The 5,636-nt window shown below is 37.5% G+C and overlaps 1 pseudogene; it reads left to right on the top strand.

Moving 5' to 3' along the window:
- Window positions 1-241: 241 nt before the first annotated feature.
- LOC102472342 (elongation of very long chain fatty acids protein 5 pseudogene) lies at window positions 242-2,211 on the top strand (annotated as a pseudogene).
- Window positions 2,212-5,636: the final 3,425 nt, after the last annotated feature.

The following is a 5,636-nucleotide window of genomic DNA, read 5'->3' on the forward strand; positions in this document are numbered from 1 at the left end:
AATTATTACCTTAAAAGCATTAGGATATTTGTCTAAAAGACGAAGAAGAAACAAGAATAAAGGATGAATAAAAGAAAATGAATTGATTTTTAACATCTAATAACAGGAGTCTTGTTCAGGTTATAAGGTTCCATGTACAGAAAAGTATTATTAACCAATTAAATCAGTACCTGAGAATTTTTAGAGCCTTGTTTTCTAATATTCTTACCCCCAACACACATGGTATTTATAGTTTTCATAAATGACAACTCCTAAAAGAGTAAAGAAAATACCAATTGACACGTTATTCAACCACCATGAATGTAATAGTATTGCTAGGCTTTCGGAATAAATACAAGTTAAAAACATAGTCCTTGCTCTCAAAAAGGTTTCAGTCCAAATAGTATGTATAACACTCTCTCTTCCAAGGGAGAAAATAGGGTTTTCTTTTTTAAAAAATAAAGGATTAAAATACTTTTACACTTCAAGTTTTACTTATAATTCTTAGTAGAGGTATTCATGATGCTAATCTACAGGATGCAACATTTCCAATGAAAGGCAGATTTCATACTAAGCAAACTAGAGATGTGACCTGACTTGTTTTTCTTCCTTTCTTCCTTCCTTTCTTCCTTCCTTTCTTCCTTTTATTCTTTCTTTCTTTCTTTCTTTCTTTCTTTCTTTCTTTCTTTCTTTCTTTCGTTCTTTTTCTTCAATTTCTTTAATTTTACAGTTTTATTACAGAAATATTTTTTAATTTTAAAAATAATTTACATTCAGTCACGGTTCATTTTGTACGAAATGTTTTGCCCAGCATGCATACAGTGTCTGTCAGTCAAATGAAAGCTATCACCATATACATTATCATCAATCGGTATCTTTTCTTTTTTGTGTCTGATAAATGATTCCCTTTTTTTCCCCTGAGCTCCTCTCGTCCACATCTCACCACCCATGCCCTCCTATACTATCTCTGACATCTACAGGTGCCCTCTCTGCCACTATGTCTTCAGTTTCTGCCACAAAGTACAGATTTTATATATATTTATATATGTGTGTGTGTTTCTATACATGTGTGTATATATATGTGTATATGTTTATATATGTATGTGTATGTATATATGTGTATGTTTATATATGTATATATGTGTGTATGTGTGTGTATGTCTACACACACATACATACCCAAAGGATAAAAAAACACTCATTCAGAGAAATACTTGCAACTTATCATAGTGGTTCCTGGCTGCCGGCACCTCCATTCTACGTCCTTCTCCGCTTGGGTTGACCACCCTCACTCCTGCCACCTCCAACTTGCAACTTCAAGTTGCTGCCATCCCACAGGCTGAGAGGTTTTAAAAATTAAAAAAAAAAATATTGATACATCACTTAGTACCTATCTCAAGGCATTGCCAGAACCGAGAGATACCAGAGTCAAAGGATGGTTTCTTCTGGACAGTTACATAACTATATTTATCTGCTCTGTCATATTCATGGTATGGTTAGGACCAAAGTACATGAAAAATAGACAGGCATTCTCTTATGGGGGGATTTTAGTGCTGCATAACCTTGGATTTACATTGCTGTCTCTGTGTAGTTCTGTGAGTTAGTGACAGGATTATGAGAAGACAAATACAACTTCCATCAGGGCACACGGGAGAATTCAACATGAAGATTATCTGTGCCCTCTGGCGGTACTGCTTCTCCAGACTCATAGAATTCACGGACACCTTCTTCATCCTGTGTAAGAACAGACACCAGATCACAATCCTGCAGGTCTACCAACACGCCTCCATGCTGAACACCTGGTGATTCATGATGAACTCGGTCCACTGCGGCCGAGTTATTTTGGTGCCACACTTAACAGCTATATGCACACCCTCATGTACTCTTATTATGGTTTCTTATCTGCCCCTTTCACATCCACACCTCTGGGGAAGAAGTACATCCCTCAGGCAGCTGCTTCAGTTCGTGCTGACATTCAGACCAGCTGTGGGGGGTCATGTGGCCGTGTTCCTTCCTTCTTGGGTGGTTATATTTCCAGACTGAATACATGATTTCTCTGGCTGCTGTCTTCACAAACTTCTACATCAGATCTATAACAGGAAGGGGGCCTCCCAGAGGAGAGACCGCCTGAAGGACCACCAGAATGGGTCCATGGCTACTGTGAACGGACACATCAACAGCTTTTCTTCGCTGGAAAACAATGTGAAGCCAAGGAAGCAGTGGAAAGATTGAAGTTAAAAGAGCTGAAAACTACCAAACCACATCATCTGAGCGTAAGCACAGTATTAGTTGTGCCGATGCTCGTTAACAGCTGCTGTAACTAGCCCAGCCTGCGATAGGGTGATTGATGTAGGACCTCTTTCATCATTTGAAACCCCTAGAAAAATGTATGCTGATAATACAAGTAGGCATAAGATTCTTAACATCACTGGGCTCTCACCACCAGGTAAGACTGAGGAAAGGCAGTATTATTGTACAATAAGGCATTGCTGTTGCCTTATTATTTATAGCAGTTAGAGTATGATAGGTGCTAAATTGTTACTCAAAATTCAAAAACACTGTAATCCAAACTCCTTTTATTTTTACTATAGATCATGCATATGATTGTAAACGTTAATTTGTACAATGTTGTTACTGAAGGAAAAACACACATGCCTTAAAATTTAAAAATCAGGACCCAAAGTTTATTAGATTAAATTACGATATGTTTCAAGTTTGTATTCATTCGTAATAGCTCTGTCTAGAAAAATCAAAGACCGTGATTTATGAAACTAGCGTGTGACATATAATTTCAAGTGACTTGTAGCTGTGAAGCCAGAAATAGCACCTACAATTTTGTAATATTGGCTTTGAATCAAGCAGGCCCAAATCTAGTAGGACAAACAAATAGTTTAACTTTTGAACAGATCTTATTTATTTGTTTAGAGTGCCAACTACCAATAATGTAAGGATAAAAATAAGTAGGTGGAAATTCTAAAGCAATCTTGATGAAACTTAAATATATATTCTTTGTCCATAAGATTTTAGGCATGTTGGAACCAGCAGTTAGTGTAAAGGCTATGTTGCTGAACTCCCATGTAGCCAACAGTGGTTCGAGTCCCAGATCCAGTGGCTTAAACTCACGCCGGGCGCACATGCGTGTGTGCCCAAGATCTCAAGAGGAGAATGGAGGAGAAGGGATTGTGGTGTGGCCGTCTTCCCCTTGGGGGTGATTTCTTGCTTTCTGTCTCTCTGTCTCTCTCTGTCTTTCTGGCAAGCACACAGGCCCTATAGCAAAAATCCCAAAAAAAAAAAAAAAAAAAAAAACGATTTTAGACAAGTGTAGGGTGACTAGGCCATTTTTAATTTATGAAGTGTGCAGTGTTTTAACACAGGAAACAAAAAGTCCATTTTGCTTTCAACCAGTGTGACAGAGGATGTGTACTTTTCAAGAGAGATGACTGGAAATTTATCATTTGACAGAGCCCATAGGTGAGCAGTGGGGGACTGGTTGCTAGGATCCAACTTTGGTTGATATCTGTACTGCTATCTGGTTGGACACAAATTTCTTTTTAAAATGTGCTTACTTCACCAAAATTAACAAGGTGTGGGAAGGGACCTTAAACAAATATAAGGTAAAACTAGATAGCTGAAGCATGAGAACTGGGAAACTGAGTAAAGATAACTTGCTTAATGTAAATCTATATTACCTGCCATTGTTTTCTGCTTAGAATCTAAGGATTTGTTTAGAACCTCTTGTTTAGGATAAAAGACTGCTTATCGTGGGACCAGCAGTTAGCATAATGGCTATGTAACTGGACTCCCACGTAGTCAACCACAGTTCAAGTCCTGGACCCGGTGACTTAAACTCATGCCGGGCGCATGTGCATGCATGCCCAAGATCTCAAGAGGAGAATGGAGGGGAAGGGATTGTGGCGTCCCCATGCTCCCTGGGGGGTGATTTCTCGCTTTCTGTCTGTCTGTCTGGTGAGTGCACACGCCCTATAGCAAAAAACCTCTCCAAAGGAAAAAAAAAAAAGACTGCTTATCTTAAAATCATGTCACATACTTGAGGCAGTGGTCAAACAGATAAGAACTATTATCTGTGTCATTTTAAAGTATTGGGATTTAGCCTCTTAAAAGCTTCTCCTCTGGAAAAAACATTCTTTGAACCACTCATGATACATCTTAGAAGGTCATCAACGATGTATAAACTAGTTGTTGGTTCGATAGTTACGTAGATATCAGTTTACCATCCTTTAATTTTGCACATTCCTATTACAGGGATCTAATGGTTCTCTTACTAGTCTTGTGGGTCTTCTGTTTGGAAGGAGTCATGACATCAATTTACATTTACCTTATCAAATCTAGAATGTGTGTATTTGTAAATGTATGTCTTCATTCTTGGGTACTAGTTTGCAGATGTCTTTACATATTTCAACATAGAAATGATAACATTTAATAGTGTGTTGCCAAAGTGTGCTTAGCTTGCCTAGATATACCCACACACTTAAATAATGTCTAAACATTAATCCTTAAAATATATTTGATTACAAAGAAAAAAAGAAAGAAACCTTTGCACACCCATGATTACAAGAGCAATATTCACAATTGCCAAGAACAAATGAATGGATTGAAAAACCATGGCACTTATACACTATGAAATACTATTCTGCCTTAAAAACAATGAGATCCTGACATCTGATACAAAGTGGAAGAAAAGGAAAGATTTCGTACTAATCGAAGCAAGCCAGACTATGAACGACAAACATTATATGCCCCCCCTTAGTATATATGTGATTTATTTTTAAGATAAAGTTGCCCTCTGCAGGTCAAATGCCTCAGGTCACCCAACGAGTAAATTGTAGTTAAAGAATTGAAGGAGTCCTATAACATAAAAAGAGTTTAAAGACACATTTGGGACAGAGAAGATTGCTTAATGCTTTTCTCTGTGATTGTACCCTAAAAATTAGTTTTTAAAATGGCTAAATATGTACTCTATGCTAGCCATTCTGAAGAAAATCTTGTGAAATACTCGCAGTGTTCAAAATAATCACATACACTGGATAATATTACTTCTCTTTCAGTTGAGGAAACTGGAGGTCAGAAATATAAAGTGCATTTTTCACAGCCTGTTGTTAATGAAAGGTAGGGTCAAGCTAGGAAGCAGAGCTGCTCTGAAGCTCTGTTCACACTGCATTTCCTGAAACAGAGGGAATGAGAAGTCTAGAGCAGATTCTCAAGCAGACCACAACTCAACCAAAAAATTTTTGTTTGTTTTGTTTTGTTTTCATTTTTACCACATATCTGGTGAGAGATATGTCTGGTGAGATACAGTCAAAACCTAAAATGTAGAGGGTCAGCAGATAATGTATCAGTTATGTTGGTGGACTCCCACATGGGTGATCACAGTTCAAGTCCCAGACCTGGTAGCTTGAAAATCGTGCCAAACACATGTGTGTGTATGCCCAATGTTCCAGGAAGATAATGAAGGAGAAGAGATTACAGGGTAGCCAAGCCCCTAGAAAGTGATTTCTCACTTTGTCTCACTGTCTCTCTCTCTCTCTGGTGAACACACACACCTAAAGGGAAAAACTTCTAAAATATATAATATGATATATAATTGTTATATATATTATATTTTATATATAATTAACTTTTGTATATAATTTTATATA

The sequence above is a fragment of the Tupaia chinensis genome, unplaced genomic scaffold, assembly GCF_000334495.1.
Source record: "Tupaia chinensis unplaced genomic scaffold, TupChi_1.0 Scaffold000637_1, whole genome shotgun sequence".
Classification (NCBI taxonomy): Eukaryota; Metazoa; Chordata; class Mammalia; order Scandentia; family Tupaiidae; genus Tupaia; species Tupaia belangeri.